This window comes from Microcaecilia unicolor, chromosome 4 (genome assembly GCF_901765095.1).
Source record: "Microcaecilia unicolor chromosome 4, aMicUni1.1, whole genome shotgun sequence".
NCBI lineage: Eukaryota > Metazoa > Chordata > Amphibia > Gymnophiona > Siphonopidae > Microcaecilia > Microcaecilia unicolor.
This window is the reverse complement of record NC_044034.1, coordinates 83339145-83356371: the sequence shown is the minus strand read 5'-3', so window position 1 is coordinate 83356371 and position 17227 is coordinate 83339145. Positions and strand designations below refer to the sequence as shown.

General features: G+C 44.7%; 1 protein-coding gene across 2 annotated transcripts in view; it reads left to right on the top strand.

The window, feature by feature from the left end:
- Window positions 1–6137: 6137 nt before the first annotated feature.
- The window catches only part of SPART (spartin), a 78486-nt gene continuing 67396 nt past the window's right edge, over window positions 6138–17227 (top strand). Inside the window, exon 1 of one of the 2 annotated variants that reach the window (XM_030200385.1) lies at window positions 6138–6438. The gene's annotated coding sequence lies outside the window, so the exon portion shown is untranslated. The remainder of the gene's footprint in view (window positions 6439–17227) is intronic. The other variant, XM_030200384.1, reaches the window with a different exon arrangement.

Here is a 17227-nt window from a genome sequence, read left to right as displayed (position 1 = left end):
AGAGTGTTTTTTGTTATGTTCAGACCTTTGTGGGGGGGGGGGGGGGGGGGGAGACACTTATGCGGGCATCTCTGCATCTGCTGGTATAATTCTGGTGTTCCCTTCTTTTAAGATTATTGTTTTTATTATTATTGTTAACTGCTCAGGTTATTTCAGCGGTATATCACATTTTAATAAACGTGGAATCTATATTGTGGCTCCTTACTCTACTGCAGCAATTCTATATATATTAATTCCTACTGAAGTCTCTGTATGGTACAATGTTCAGTCAAAGAAAAGTTTTTAGTCTTAATTTTCTTTTAATGAAGGCTGACTTAGCTGCATATTTGTCCAGGCCAAAAGTCATCCTGCTGTCATCTAAGAAGCTTTTCTCCAAATGACTGCTGAGTTACCTTTTGTTCTGTCCCCATTTGCATGGAGGCAGGCTGTTTGTTGTTTATGTATATATGTTAAGCGTTGTCTGTGACAGATTATATTGTCTATATATTAAGTAAGGTTGTGTACCAGGACTACAAATCCCTATAGTCTTGTAGTTCCCTGTAAAAGGCTCTTTCAGAGCACATGTCCAGCTCTGTGTGTCTTATGGGATTCTTTCTATTGGTTTCCTTTTTCTGTAAGCATGCTGGGCAAGTAGCCTCCCTCCTTCTCTCCATCGGGTCTGAAAAAGTTAGTCTGCAACATTCCTCAGCTGTAAACTAAACTGCCTATGCTATGTTCTTGCTGCATGAATCTTATAAGTCCCTTGTGATTCCACCAAGTTTTCACCAATATAAAAGAATAAACAGCATTGCTACTCAGCGTGTTGCTGATACCCCAGTATCCTCTTTCCTGGGGAGGGCTGGTAAGAATAGACTAAAATCTGCACTGTAGAGGGCAACAACTCTTGTCCAGTGCATCTGAACAGTAAGCCCTGATTTTCTTTGTTTTGATTACTGCATTAAAGAAGAACTGGATCACAGTTTGAGTCTACACCTAGTAATGGTCTATACTTGGGGGGGTGGGGGGGTCTTTTACTAAAGGTTAACTCTAGTTATTTGCAGCAGGTCCCATTTAATTCCTATGGGCCCTGCTGCAGATAACTCAAGCTAACCTTTAGTAAAAGACCCCCTTGGTGCGGTACCATGAGTGAGGGCAAGTTGCGGAGCCCAATAATTTATTTTATTTATTGCATTTGTACCCCACATTTTCCATCCTAGTGGTAGGTTTAATGTGGCTTACAGTGTACTGAAGGAAAAACAGTTTGTGTGTTTGAAAGAACAGATTACATGTTCCAGGGGCAATAGATGTTACATGCTTAGAGTCATACAGTGAAAACGTGCCAGACACTCTTTGCAGGCAAGTTGGTGGAATATTGAATAAATGAGGGGTCTGTAACTTTGTTGAATGCTTTTGAAAATTAAGTGGTTGGAGGTTATAATGGGCCAGTGGTATACATAAATACTACTAGAAGGTTTTTAGCCAATGATACTAGAACTCTGATTATGTCCTCCTGGAGGCAGTCAAACCATGTTCTAGGTTTTGGCTGGGAAGTAGGCAGTCTCTTTTGGGGTCTCTGTGATGAGGGCAAGATCCCTATTGAATCTGTATGTAGTAAAGGAGATTACCTACAGTGGGGGAAATAAGTATTTGATCCCTTGCTGATTTTGTAAGTTTGCCCACTGACAAAGACATGAGCAGCCCATAATTGAAGGGTAGGTTATTGGTAACAGTGAGAGATAGCACATCACAAATTAAATCCGGAAAATCACATTGTGGAAAGTATATGAATTTATTTGCATTCTGCAGAGGGAAATAAGTATTTGATCCCCCACCAACCAGTAAGAGATCTGGCCCCTACAGACCAGGTAGATGCTCCAAATCAACTCGTTACCTGCATGACAGACAGCTGTCGGCAATGGTCACCTGTATGAAAGACACCTGTCCACAGACTCAGTGAATCAGTCAGACTCTAACCTCTACAAAATGGCCAAGAGCAAGGAGCTGTCTAAGGATGTCAGGGACAAGATCATACACCTGCACAAGGCTGGAATGGGCTACAAAACCATCAGTAAGACGCTGGGCGAGAAGGAGAGAACTGTTGGTGCCATAGTAAGAAAATGGAAGAAGTACAAAATGACTGTCAATCGACAAAGATCTGGGGCTCCACGCAAAATCTCACCTCGTGGGGTATCCTTGATCATGAGGAAGGTTAGAAATCAGCCTACAACTACAAGGGGGGAACTTGTCAATGATCTCAAGGCAGCTGGGACCACTGTCACCACGAAAACCATTGGTAACACATTACGACATAACGGATTGCAATCCTGCAGTGCCCGCAAGGTCCCCCTGCTCCGGAAGGCACATGTGACGGCCCGTCTGAAGTTTGCCAGTGAACACCTGGATGATGCCGAGAGTGATTGGGAGAAGGTGCTGTGGTCAGATGAGACAAAAATTGAGCTCTTTGGCATGAACTCAACTCGCCGTGTTTGGAGGAAGAGAAATGCTGCCTATGACCCAAAGAACACCGTCCCCACTGTCAAGCATGGAGGTGGAAATGTTATGTTTTGGGGGTGTTTCTCTGCTAAGGGCACAGGACTACTTCACCGCATCAATGGGAGAATGGATGGGGCCATGTACTGTACAATTCTGAGTGACAACCTCCTTCCCTCCGCCAGGGCCTTAAAAATGGGTCGTGGCTGGGTCTTCCAGCACGACAATGACCCAAAACATACAGCCAAGGCAACAAAGGAGTGGCTCAGGAAGAAGCACATTAGGGTCATGGAGTGGCCTAGCCAGTCACCAGACCTTAATCCCATTGAAAACTTATGGAGGGAGCTGAAGCTGCGAGTTGCCAAGCGACAGCCCAGAACTCTTAATGATTTAGAGATGATCTGCAAAGAGGAGTGGACCAAAATTCCTCCTGACATGTGTGCAAACCTCATCATCAACTACAGAAGACGTCTGACCGCTGTGCTTGCCAACAAGGGTTTTGCCACCAAGTATTAGGTCTTGTTTGCCAGAGGGATCAAATACTTATTTCCCTCTGCAGAATGCAAATAAATTCATATACTTTCCACAATGTGATTTTCCGGATTTAATTTGTGATGTGCTATCTCTCACTGTTACCAATAACCTACCCTTCAATTATGGGCTGCTCATGTCTTTGTCAGTGGGCAAACTTACAAAATCAGCAAGGGATCAAATACTTATTTCCCCCACTGTACATCTTTGAGAGTATCAGGCCTTCCTGTGCCTCCCATTTGCATGCTTCTTCATTGAAGAGGAGCCTGGGTTAGAGGTGGGCGAGGGCAGGGATCAGAGTATTTCTCTGTATTCTTTAATTAGAAAAGCTTTATTTTTCACCTTGTCTCCAAAGTGACTCTCTCCACAGCAAGGCTGAGAAAACAACAAGGTAAAGAAGAGAAGCAGACCATATGAAAAACACAGTGGCAAATAAAGCCTGTGTTTTTCATATGGTCTGCAAGCCACACACACTCACAAGTTACAGTAAAAACAAATAATAAAAGTGTCCACGAAGGGCTCCTGTTGACTTCACAGGAACAATATCCAAAGCTAATTCTGTAAGCACAACAGTGTCTTTGAGTGGCCTGCTCCTGCAGGGCCACAACATACATGAATGTCTTTTCCTCAGCAACAATTCTTTCTAGTCTCTGGTCTCTAGTCCCTGGATCTAAAATTACAAGCACAGTCTCTAGCAGGCACATAAGGCTGGCCTGCAGCCAGCCAGGTAAAAACACAAACTCTTCAAGGTTCTAAGCTGAACTTGGTCTACCTGAATGTTATGGTTGCAGTTTCTCAGCTTCAGGGTAAAGACATCTGCAGTGGCCTTTGCTTTTGCTCCGGCCCAGCATTCTATGCTTCCTGGGTCATGGCCTCCTGGCTCCATCCCTCACATATCACTTCCCCTTTGGGTGGGACTAGGGGTTGGTTTATAAGCGATGGCATCAGGGTTGACAGATGGTGAACGTGAATGGAACAAAACAATACAGAACAAGAGCCATAAGCGACCCGACACAGCCGTGTTTTGGCACAAACATTGCCTGCATTATTTTGTGTAAAAAGAAAAAGTACTACAACTACAACAAATGCAACTATTGTTAATGTTTTTCTCACAACAACTTTATTGCTCTACAATTCAATCCACTTTGCTTTTAGAAAATTAAAGTTTCGAAAACGACTGCCACTCATGCGAATGCGCTTGTGAGTCATTAATCCAGCACAGTTAGAAAGGAGTTCAACAACTGCACTAACAGAAAGTAGATTGTTCAATCTGATAAAAGTTCCTTCACACTTGAGTTTGAAGAAAAGCCTGTCTTGCTTGTCAGGGACGTCCTTTTTTGTTGTTGTTGTTGTTGTTGTTTTTTGAATGAAGGACGTCCATAAAGGACGTCCTTGGCATGCGCAGAGCAGCCAGCATAACGCTTGGCTGCTCTGCGCATGCTTAGCTGGCCGACTGGCTTGGAAGGAAATCGCATGCAAATGAGCTAGCAGCGAGCAGCTCATTTGCATGCGATTTCCTTGATGCATGCCCATTTCTTACCGATTCGCTAAGGAATCGGTAGGGGAAGGGCTTTAACGTTTTTGTTAGTGCATCTACCCACAGTCTTTTTGTGATGCCGAAACATGGGCCGTGTCGGGTCCTCCTGTATCACCAGTAATAAAGAGGGTTTTTTTAAGCACTATCTCCAGCATTGGACTCGTCTTTTGGTCAGCCTTTACTCTTGCTTATTTGGATAATATTTATATCTACACTAGTAAAAAAAAGGCCCATTTTGTAAACAAATGTAACGGGCGCTAGCAAGGTTTTAGAGAGAGTGAGAGTGTGTATATGTATGTGTATGTGTCTGTGTGAAAGAGAGTGTGCAAGGGTAGGGTGAAAATGAAGAGACAGCAGTGTAATTTTACATAGGATAGCTGACCCATTTGAGGTGTGTTTGTGTGTCTGTGTGACAGAGTGTGTATATGTGTGTGGGTGCGTGTGTGTGTGTGTGAGATAGAGACAGTGTAAGTGTGTGTGCGTCTGTGTGAAAGAGAGTGTGAAAGGGTAGGGTCAAAATGAAGAGACAGCATTAAAATTGTACATAGCACAGCACAAACATTTGAGGCAGTTCTTGCCTTATCTCCCCTGCCGCCCCCTCCATACCCAACGATTCTTTCCTTGTCTTCCATCCCCTCTGTGTCCCGTGTGTGTGTGTGAGAGAGAGAGAGAGGTGCTAGCAGTCCCTGTGATAGTGGCAGGTCAGTTGTTCATTATAGCCAGTTAAGAGTGAGAGTGAGTGTGTATGTGCTGCTTTTTTTCCTTCCCTCCTATGCCCTCCGTGTTCATTGTTTGTGTGGAGAGCAGCGATCTATATGGTGCATAGCTAAGCTAAGGACGTATTCTTGACTGCAGTGTTTGTTTTTCGCGGGTGTTTGTTGTATGCTACTTCTTAGCAGTTGGATTTTTGTTGAATAGCGATTTTGTGTTCTGGTAGGGCGTTTTGTCAGGGGGAAGCACATACCGTGATCTTAAGCATGGCGTTTTGTCAGGGGAAAGCACAAATTTGAATCGGCTTCCTGCGAGGTTCGTCGTCTCCTTGTTGTTCTGGAGGTGCCCGGTTTTGTTTTTCCTTCTGCTCCCTTGTTCTGTAGCATTGTTTCGTGATTGGTCCTTTTAGCGTTGCTGTTGACGTTGCGTAGCAACTGTGTGCTGCTTGTTTTCATTGGTCCGTAATGTTTCTCACGTCACTTACCGTCGCTTAGTAACGGGATCGCGATGCAATTGGTTGAGTGTCATTGTTCCGCCCTCGACGTCATGACGTTGTGACGCGGGGGCGGGGCAAACACTCATGGGCGAATTCTGGGTTTCACCACCATGCAATTAGAATGTTGGGAGTTGTGGAGGCTTCAGAATGTTGGAGATGTGTTTTATATAGAGAGATATGGGACGCTTTCAAAAATAAATTAATAGCGTATGCTTGTTTTGGGTGTACTGTTGACTCCGCCTACTGCCAGCAAGCTACGCCTACTAGCTTCAGATAGCCTCGAATTGTCTCCTGTTCTCAATCTAACCTCGTTAGGCGAAAACGAAGAATAGCGACGCCAAAGTGAGGCTTGGATCACACTGAGAGAAGCGAGTGGAGCACGAGAGTGAGGCTTGGAATGTACATAGAGGCGGCCACAAAGCAGAACACCGGACCGAATCTCCTTGAGGTTTAATGACACTCTCATTGTATTCCACGTCTTCATTCCGATTCCGAGGCTCCAATAGTTTCTTTCGTTGTATTCCAAGCCTCGTTCTGGTGCTTCCAGCGTGCTTGTCACAGGGCACGTGCTGCTGTCCCGTGAGTGAGCTTCTGTTGCTCTCAGCGTCCGAGGCACACACAGTTCCTGGACTTTCGGGAGCTACCGTTCAGTAGAAGAGGCACCTGTTGCCCCCGAGAGTGGTGGAGAGAGGAGGTAAGCGACTGTGATCGCCCGTCTGCGTGAGCTGTTACATAGTTCCCGTTTTCTACTCCTATTCCTGGGAAGGGGGAGAGGATCACACAGCTGGAGAATACTGATCCTGGAGTTTGTCAAGTGTGTGGCTGCTCGGGGTTGGGGCAAGCGCCGCTGCTCTTTGGGACATTGGTGCCATGATCAGACTGGCGGTTGGAGCGCTCATTGGTTGAATAGCAAAGCAAATACTGCCCAAAAAACCGCACGCACTGCAGTAAGCCTGCAACCCTAAAAAATTTATCTCAATCTGCCTTCAAAAGTAGGCAATTTGGCTGTCAATACTTGGTGATGGGATGGTCTATGTTGCGTGCCTGCGCGGAAGACTACAGCACTCGCCTCGACATTACCGTTAGTTGCTGTTCTTGGTAGGGGACGGTGTAAAAACCGGATACAGCGGGATCCTCGGGATCTTCCCGATCCCGAGGATCCCGCAGATCTGGCTTTTACACCGTCCCAGACTGGAGTGCAGGTATTCGTGTGTGGCCACTTATGCGTGGTTGGGGACAACATCGAACAAAAGTTGGGCGGGTCACAGCCCGGGTGGCTCATGAGGACTTTGACTTTGCACCACAGTTATCATAAAGGAGCTGATTGTGAGTGATGGTTTATCAGTGGGATCAATTTTAGCCTGTGTGGATTTTTGTCCGGGGAGTTTTAATTAAGTCATAGAAGCGATGCGGGCAAAAGGTAAAAAAAAAACCCAAAACAGATATAATAACTGGAGCTTAATTGAATACGGTATTTATTTGTTACATGCCCTACCTGTCGCAATTCTCAGTGAAGTTTGTGTAAGAATTGTGAATGCCGTGTTAGTCGGTTTGGCATGGTGGAAATAGGGGTCAATAAACTTTTGGCCCAGTATTCAAAAGGACATATGTGTATAGCAGCAGCTGCTAAGTGTGTAAGACCCTTATTTAGGCATTTTCAGGGGCACTATAAATTCCTATACACGCCCATCATTATTCAGGGCTGAGTGAGTTTGGGATGTCCAAATAGCTTATGTAGTATAATTTATTCCAGCAAAAAGGCTGTCCTAAAGTAGTTCTGCTGTTTAATTATATAACTGTTGGTAGTAAGAACCTTCCATCTGTATTCAGCCCAAGGACATAAGCACTGTATGGGGCCCTTTTACTAAGCCGTGTAAGCGTCTGCGCACACCAAAATGGAGTTAGCGCCCGACTACCGCGTGGCTCGTGCGGTAATTTCATTTTTGGCATGCGTAGACGCTTACGCGTGTCTGAAAAATATTTTTTATTTTCGGGCACGCATAACAGAAACGCGCCAAGTGGCATTTGGCATGACGCATAAGTCATTATCGCTAGGTCAATGGCTGGCGGTAAGGTCTCAGACCCAAAATGGACACGCGACAATTTTCATTTTGCCCCATGTCCGTTTTCGGAAAAAATTTAAAAAGGCCTTTTTTTACAGGCACGCTAAAAAAAATAGATCAGCGTGTGCCCAAAACCCACGCCTACACTACCGCAAGACATTTTTCAACACGCCTTTATAAAAGGATCCCTATGGTTTTTAAATACTGCAGTTGACAAAAAGCTTGTCTCCTGGTCTGAATACTGTAGGCAATAGCTTTTTATTTGACTAACTTAGGGGGTCTTTTAGTAAGGTGCACTAGCATTTTTAGCTCGCACTAAAAATCAGCTGGCGCTAATTGCTGAGATGCCCATTATATTCCTATGGGTGTCTCAGCATTTTAGCACCAGCTGATTTTTAGTTTGTGCAAAAAACAGTAGTGCACCTTAGTAACAGACTCCCTTAATGTATGTGTGATGAGCTTTCCTGAAGTTATCCTCTCTTTATCAGGTCATTGAAGGAAAATGCAGTTAGACAGTGTTTGAACAGCCTAGTAAAGAGTGTCTGCGGACTAAACAAAAGCGATGAGATAGTTTTGTGTTACAGCTGGAAGACCCTATGGATGACAGAGCCAATGTCTCTGTTGATCCTTTTTGTGTTAATTTTAGTTTTAAGATTTAGTGCAAAATGGTATTCATTAACATTACATCTTGCTGAAGACCCGTGCAGTGTTATATATGCCAAAGGACATTATTTTGTCAAAAGGACCAGTTTCCCTGTATCTGCGCTGTTTCCTTCTATTGCCTGATAAACACACCCAGCTGACAAACATTTCAGTTCCAAGGAGCCTTCATAGTTTGATATGATTTCTTAGACTAGAGAGAGAATAGTATCAAGATATTCAATATGTTGTAATCTTTGGCTTCAGCAGTTTTATCTTCTGTGAGACCAAATTCTTAATATTGATTCAGTAGTGTTCTCCAGGCACTTTTATGTCTTTTCTAAAAGATTTTAGGTCTTTTATTTATTTATTTATTTTTTTTTAGAAGTCTTTATTGAACATTATTAATTCTGAACATAGCGTACCTAACACATTCGCAATACAAATTTGCACATAGCAATGTGCCAGATACATAACAAAGAATACACAGTTAAGTTTGCCGTGCATAATCAAATACAGAATATACTTCAACTTTTTAATTATGTTTTATAAGTGACCTCCTATTTCCTACCTATCGTCCTCCCCTCTCTCCCCCCTCCAGTTCCACCCCCCCCCCCCAAGCCCTCCCTTTTCCCCCTTCCCCCAGTGCTGTCTCTGGTCCTTCACACTCATAAACTACATTCTCTCTCTTTTTCTAGTTAACTGCATTTACAAAGAACTGCCATGTTGAGTGCCATTGACTTGTCCGGTGTTTTCGTGCGGCTATGAGCCTTTCCATTTCACACACATACTTTAATTTGTTTTGCCATCTTGTAATTGGGGGGACTGTTTTTTGTTTCCAATGCAACGCTATTGTCACTCTGGCTACTGCTGTCACCTGTCTCAGCAATTGCTGTTGACAAGATGTCAGTCCTTTCACCGGTGCAGAGAAAAGAAACACCTCAGGGACCCAAGGTATCAAACATCCCAGTCAGCTCCGGAGCCTATCTTGCACTGCCTTCCAGAATGCCTTAACTTTAAGGCAACGCCACCATATGTGCCCCATGGTTCCCCTTAGGCCGCATCTCCTCCAGCACAGCCCCGTTGTCGTCGGGTATATTCGCTGAAGTCGATCCGGGGTAAGATACCACCTATATAATACCTTTACTGCATTTTCTTTGAGCGGTACATGTATAGAAACACCCGCCACCCTTTTTTCTATACTCTCCCATTCTACTTCCTCTATGGTCCTGCCCAACTCTTTTTCCCACGCCCGCCTATGGGTACTATGTCCTGGAGCCTGTGCTGCGACACATATATTTTCCCAATGAGCCCCCGGGATCCAATTAACTTTTCACATATCTCTTCGAGGGGGGGGGTGATTGCCGCTGCATGACCTTTCTGGTCGCTGCATTATGGAGGAAATGTGACAACTGACAGTATGCAGACTCTTCACCCTCCACCACAGGGAATTCCGCCTTCAGTGCCGCAAAAGTTAGTACAGTGTTGTTATTATCATACAATTGACCCCACCGTCGCACTCCCTCCGCATACCACCGAGTGAAGACACCCGTAGTGTTCCCCGGCAGGAACAAAGGGTTATAAGCTATTGGTGTCATTCGGGACAGCACACACCTGCCCTCTGGAAATAATTTGTCCCAGTAGTAGAGAGTAACTTCCACTGAGGGGCACACGCCTTCTTGCAGTTTGCGAAAAGACCTTGGCAACAACATAAGTGCCCCCAGCGGTGTCTCTCCAAGGGAGTGCTGTTCTAAGTGGACCCACTGTCTGTCAGGATAGTCTTAATACCATTCCATAGCTGCCTTTCCCTGAGCTGCCTTGTAATACCAATGAAGGTTTGGGACTCCCAATCCTCCTCTCCTCTTCTCTTGATATAATAAGGTTCGCGACAATCTGGGATGCTTTCCTGCCCAGACGAAACGCACAATACGATCTTGTAAGGACGCGAGAAATCGCCTGGGCGCCTTCACAGGCAGCACTTGGAATAAATACAGGAGGCGAGGTAGGACATTCATCTTAATAATAGCTATACGTCCAAACCAGGATACCTCTAGTCCTCCCCATCTCTCCATATCCTCTGCAATTGTCTTTATCAACCCCTTGTAGTTTGCCGAGAAAAGCTCTGACAGTGGTATCGTCAATTTAACCCCTAAGTATCTAATCTGTCCCCGGGCCCACCTAAATGGGAATGATGACTTCAGCTCTGTTACCGTTTCCTCATCTATAGTTACATTCAAGGCCTCGGACTTTGCCATATTCACTTTGAATCCCGAGACTACTGAGTACTCGTCTATAAGTTGGATAAGCCGAGGGAATGTAGTCAGGGGTCGTGTCGCATATAGCAAGACATCGTCTGCGTAGAGCGCCAGTTTATGCGTTCTTTCTGCCACCCGGGCCCCTACGAACCCCGGATCTTGTCGTATCCGTGCTGCAAAGGGTTCCATAACCATAGCAAATAGGAGAGGAGACAGGGGACAGCCCTGTCTCGTTCCTCTATGCAATGTGAACAGCCCAGAATAATTTCCATTAAGTTTAACACATGCTTTTGGCGAGGTATAAAACGCCCGTATCCAACCTATAAACTTCGCTCCAAAACCCAATACCTCCAGGACTCTTTACATGAAGGACCAATGAACGCAATTGAAGGCTTTCTCTGCATCTAAACTCAAAAGACACAAGGGCCTCCGATTCCTCTTTGCCAGGTGCATTAGATCTACCGTACGCCTGATATTGTCCATCGCCTTTTCGATGGGCCACAAAGCCCACTTGGTCCGGGTGCACAAGGGTCGGGAGTATAGGCGCCAGCCTGTTGGCCAGTACCTTGGCCAGTATCTTAACATCGGCATTGAGTACCGATATGGGCCTGTAGGAGCCACACTCGATGTGATCTTTTTCTGGCTTGGGTATCACCGCTATCCAAGCATCTCTCATAGTCAGCGGCAGAACCTCCCCCTCCTCTACCTGATTGAACAGATCTGCGAGCAACGGCGCTAACTCGGGGGCAAACTGCTTATAAAATTCATTAGGGAGACCATCTAACCCTGGGGACTTGTAAGATGGTAAGCTACTTATCGCCTCCTGTATTTCCTGTGGGGTAACCTGCTTTTCCAACAGGTCCCTATGCTGTCTAGCCAAGTTGGGAAGCTCGCATTCCTGCAGAAATTCATCTATCGCCTCGGGTGTCGGATTGATTTCCTGTTTATAAAGCGCTTGATAATACTCCCCGAATCTTTGACGTATTTTCTCAGTTTGATTCAGCAAGCTACCACTCTCATCCCGAACCTGATGTATAATCCGATCTACTCTCTGCCTGCGTATCTTTGTAGCCAGTAGTCGCCCTGCTTTATTAGTGAACTCATAAGAGAGCACCCCCTGCCTAGCTCTTAATACCTCTAAATGCTCTGAGTATATGGCGTCCAGCCTCATCCTTTCTATACACAGCTCCTGCCACACCTGCTGTGATCTATTCATTTTATGTTGCTTCTCCAGTTGTTGTATTTTGCCCAGGCAGGCTGTTATCAGTGCCTTCCTCGCCTTTGAGCGTTTGCTTGCCTATTGTAGAAAATAACCCCTAGACACTGCCTTCAGGGTGTCCCAAACAACATGTAATGCTGGGCCTGTATCCACATTTAATTCTAGATATTCTTGTAGCATCTTTTTGTACCCCTCCAGCACATCGCCCTCTTGCAAAATGCTAGTGTTTAGGGTCCATCTCTTATCTTGTTGACCAGCCTGTATATTTGGCAGAGTTACCCACACTGGGGAGTGATCTAACAGTGTCATACTTCCAATCCCAGCATTTGGTCCCCTTTCTAACAATGCAGCGTCCACAAAGATATAGTCAATTCTAGAGTATGACTCATGCACCGGCGAATAAAATATATAGTCTCTATCTGCCCGATGTGTCAACCTCCACAGGTCCAGGACCCCTAAGGAATAAACCAATGACCCTAGCGCTTGAGCCTCCTTTTTCCCCCTCAGACCTTGTTACCCCCGTTCGGTCTATCCCCGGGTTCATCACTGCATTGAAGTCTCCTCCCATTATTAGGGACCCCCTAACAAAAGCAATCAAGGAATTGCGAACCCTAGTGAAAAATTCCACCTGTCCACTATTGGGGGCATATATCGATGCTAATGTGATGTCTGTCTGATTCAATGTCATGTAAAGATAAATAAAGCGGCCCCTCGGGTCCCGTTAATCTGTTTAACCTGCACCGGTATGGAGGAGTGAATTAGTATCGCCATCCCTCCCTTTTTTGTGGTTTCAGAGGATGCGCAGTACACTCCTGAGTAACCAGGGCATCGTAAAAGGTGCTCATGCTTACGCCGCAAGTGTGTCTCTTGCAAAAATACTATTTGTGGTTGTAGCTGATGCAATTCTCTATACAGTTTCTGTCTCTTCTGAGGCATATTCAATCCTTTTACATTATAAGATATAAACTTCAAATCCTGACCCATTATGTTCTATTATTTAAATATAAGCCAATAGCATTCCTTGGCTTCCTTACTTGTACATTTGTGACCCTCAATTACATCATCATAGTTTAACAGCCTTTCCCCTTCCCCCCACCCCATCCCCCCCCCCCCCCCCCCCCCCCCCAGGATCCCCTCCATCATCCCCCCCGTACTACACCAACCAGAGGATCTAATCCTCTGAGTGGGATACTAGGAAGTGAATCACCCTCTTCAGGACGTCCCAGCCCCTCTTCCCACCCTCCCACGCCTTTCATATTTCTCTTCCTTCTTTTATCTCCTTTCAATACCATTTCCCCCCTCCCAACATTCTTTGTAACCCTCCCGGATGTTATTTTTATACATTACCATATCTGCTCACTTCTCGTTCAGCTTACATTTAGCTCATTCTCTCCTCTCTCGTTCCACTCCCCAAAGCTCTAAATTGAATAAATTATCAACCCCAGTCCAGGTTTAGTTCGATTGACATGACCCGTAGGGCTCTACTTTTATGTCCAGATCTCAGTTGTTTCCAACTTCTCTCCTACTTTGGATATAGGCCGGGTCTCTCATCTCTTGGACTTGCCTCGTCTCACATTTCCTGAAGCTCGCTGCCAGCCTTGGAGCTTAGCTCGTGTTGTTGTTGCTAATTCCCCCGGCGGGACTGTTGTGCTCACGAATTCCGCTGCATGCAGTGCTTCCCAAGCCTCTTGTAGCGAGCGCACTCTATATTTGCTGCCTTTCAGCGTAAAGTTAAGGGAGAAGGGAAAACCCCATCTGTACTGCTGCTTGTTTTTAAGTAGGACATCCAGTGCAGGCCTCATTTGGCGTCGCTGTTGTAAAGTGTATAGTGAGAGATCTTGGTACACCAGTATCTTAGCTCCTCCATATTCAAAGTTCTGAGCCCGCCTCGCACTCACCATGACCTGCTCTTTGACTTCAAATTTATGAAAGCGCACTATAATGTCTCGCACCTGCTGTTCTCTTCGGGGCCCCAGAGCTCTGTGTGCTCTATCTAATTCCACCGGCGTGGCCCCCGCTTCATGGCCCAACAGCGTGGCACACATTGTTTGCACTATCACAATTATGTCCTCCGTCTCGCCTCCTTCTGGAACGCCGCGAAATCTGAGGTTATTGCGGCGTCCTCTGTTCTCCAAGTCGTCCAGTTTATAGGCAAGTTCCATGTTTTTCTTTTCAAGATCTTGCAGCTGATCAGTATGTTTGGTTAGCGTCTCTGCCTGCTCTTCCAGCTTGAGTTCTGCCTCTTCCACCCTGCCCCCCAATTCGCGAAGGTCTGTGCTCAGCGTGTCCATTCGTTCAAGGATTTCCTCCTTCGATTGTTTTATCTCCTCTTGAATGTTAGATAAGAATGTATGCAGTTCGCTCGAAATACCTCTTTTGGGAGGCGGGTTGCGATGTTCGGCGGCAAACAGAGCTGAATCAGAGTCAGATGGAGTGGCCCGTTCCGGCGATTCATTGCGTTTGGCGGTCTTTCCCGCCATACTTTTTTCTGACCGCTCGCTCTCCTTTTTCCGCGTCGCGGGAGTTTTACTCATTGCAGCTGAGAGTCGGGGGGATTATCCGGCAGCCTTTTTCAGCTTTATTGTCGACCGAAGTCCACTTTTTATTACTTTTAAAAGCTTTTTATTGGCGCTGGATGGCGGAGCTTCGGGACTAGGTGGCCATCTTGCCTGGTGACGTCACTTCCCCCCTCGATTTTAGGTCTTTTATTAAGCTGCATTAGGCACTAAGGGGGCCCTTTTAATAAAGGGTTGGCACGTGGCAACAGGCTTCCCCCATGTGCCAGTCTGAAACTACCACAGGATCCGTCAGTAGTTCCCACCCCCAGTGCGCACCATTTCCGGCGTTACAAAAATATGTTCTATTTTTTGTAGCGCTGGTGCTTACCCAGCGGTAATTGGGCAGCGCTGTTCACTGCCAGGTTACAGCCAGGTTAGCATGAGAGACCTTACCGCCACCTCAGTGGGTGGTGGAAAGCGCTTTGCGCCGAATTGGCCGTGTGGCAAGTGTTTCACTTACACATGGCCATTTCTTTTCCAGAAAGACAGCCTTTTACCTGCTGCACTAAAAGGGGGCCTCAGCGCATGTCAAAAACACTAGCTGACACTAGCGCAGGCCTCCTTTTACTGCAGGTTAGTAAAAGCACCCTTAAAGCAGCTTAAAATAGCGTACCGTGCAGGGCTGTGGAGTTGGTCAAAACCAATTTTGGGTGGAGTCGGAGTCACTAAATTATACTAACTCCAGTTTAAAAATAAAAACTGAACAACAAGATATATGGTAATTTATCATTTTTATACTTGTGTGCATTTATATCTTTGTTCTGAATCTAAAGTACTAGTACATATAAGTTATATGTACTAGTACTCTAGATCTAGAACAAAAAAATTGAAGCCTAATATCAGTACAAGTCAGAGCTGGAGTCAGACAGTAGAAAAATAGAATTGGAGTCGAAGGTTTGGTGTACAGACTCCACGGCCCTGGTATCGCAGGATGTACTAAGGCATCCTGTGGTAAGTGCCAAATGTGTGCCTGCTAACTGTGCACTAAAAAAATGTTATGATTTTTTTTTATTTTGAGAGGGCGTATCTGGGGGCGGAGAGTGGGCATTCCTATGCTAATCAGCGTGGGAATAACACGTGAGCCCTTACCGCCTACAAAATGGGAGCTGGTAACTACACACATACTAATTATATTTTAGTGGCCGTGTGCTAATAGAAATAACACATAGCCATTAATACAAAAAAATAGAAAAAGGCCATTTTATGGCTGTGGTATAAATAGCAAGTGAGAAAAACCAGCTCAAGGGCACACTAAGGCCACTTTTTACCTCAGCTTAGCAAAGGATCCCTTTGGTGGGTGTGTTTTTCAGAGATGATCTGACAAAGTTGTAACTTGGGTGTTGTTTGAGTATTAGCCCTTCATAGCAGAGCTGTCCAGTGATAACTTTTCTGCACTGTTTCCTGACTTACAGAAGAAGCTTTCTCTTTATGATGCATCCATTTCTTTGGTCTTTATTGTAACCAGATAACCTCCTGCTCTGCCTAGGTCCCGCCCATAGACCAGTGCGAGACTGTCCAGTTAGGCGGGAATTCTATAAATTGTGCTCAACAATCAGCGCCAAGCGCTATTCTATAAAGTGCATTCCGAATTGAGTGCTATTTATAGAAAAGCACTTTAAATCCAATTCTTGTGCCTAAATTTGAGCATCTGTATTTATGCCAGCTGAAACCTAGTATAAATGCCAGCGCCCATCTCAAGACATTTTGGCAGGTAAATAATACTCTTTTTTTTTTTTTTATATAAGAATTTAAATTTACAAGTAATAAAATAACTTGCCAGAAATACAGAGAAAGTAATACACAAGAATTATTTCAATCAGGTAATTCTATACTCTTCCTTAGACCACATAATAGGGAGAGTGAAACAAGACAAGGAGATCAATTAAACAACTGCAAACAGGAAAAAACGTGGTATTAACCTGATTATTCCCAGTTATTATTTATCTGAACCATTATTCCACATTGATTGTCTGGTTGGCTTCTTCAAACCCAAAATGGTGTATATTCAATTTATTTCGTTGGAAACATATTTATTGTCCAATATTAGTAGAAATAATACACCTAATTTCATTTTTTCTCTTTTAAAACCAGAAATTATTTAACAATGCGAACACTTGAGTCTCTAATCCAATTCCCACTGATTAAGGTAATCCCAGTTTCACAGGCTTCACTCCTTTTGAATTAATATTACTAAGTAATAATTTATATTACTAAGAGGAATCATTACAAAGGAAAATAACAAAATTGTCAGGAAATATTTCTGAGGAAATCTAGATAATACTATTCTATAAAACTGCGTGCAAATTTTAGGAATACCCCTGACCAGCCCATGCCCCTCCCCATGCCCTCTTTTGAGTTGTGCACTATGGGATTTAGTCACATAATAGCGTGTAGGCAGATGTATGTGCAAATACAAATTAGTGCCAAATAAGTGCAGTTATCGATTTCGAGGCCGAATAATTCATACTTGATGGTTCATTAATGACAATATTTTCAAAGCACTTAGCCTTCCAAAGTTCCATAGATTTCTATGGAACTTTGGAAGGCTAAGTGCTTTGAAAATATGCCTCTAAGTAATTTAGCTGTGTGCGCATCTTGGATCCATGCCAAAATATCAGCACAATATATAGAATCTGAGGGTTGGTGCTGCTAAATAGCCCTCTTACAGGCACTTATCCAATTAGCAGCATCTGCTACCCGATAACCACCCTTTTGAAGTTTGTTTGGCAAGATGCTTGCTTTATTTTGT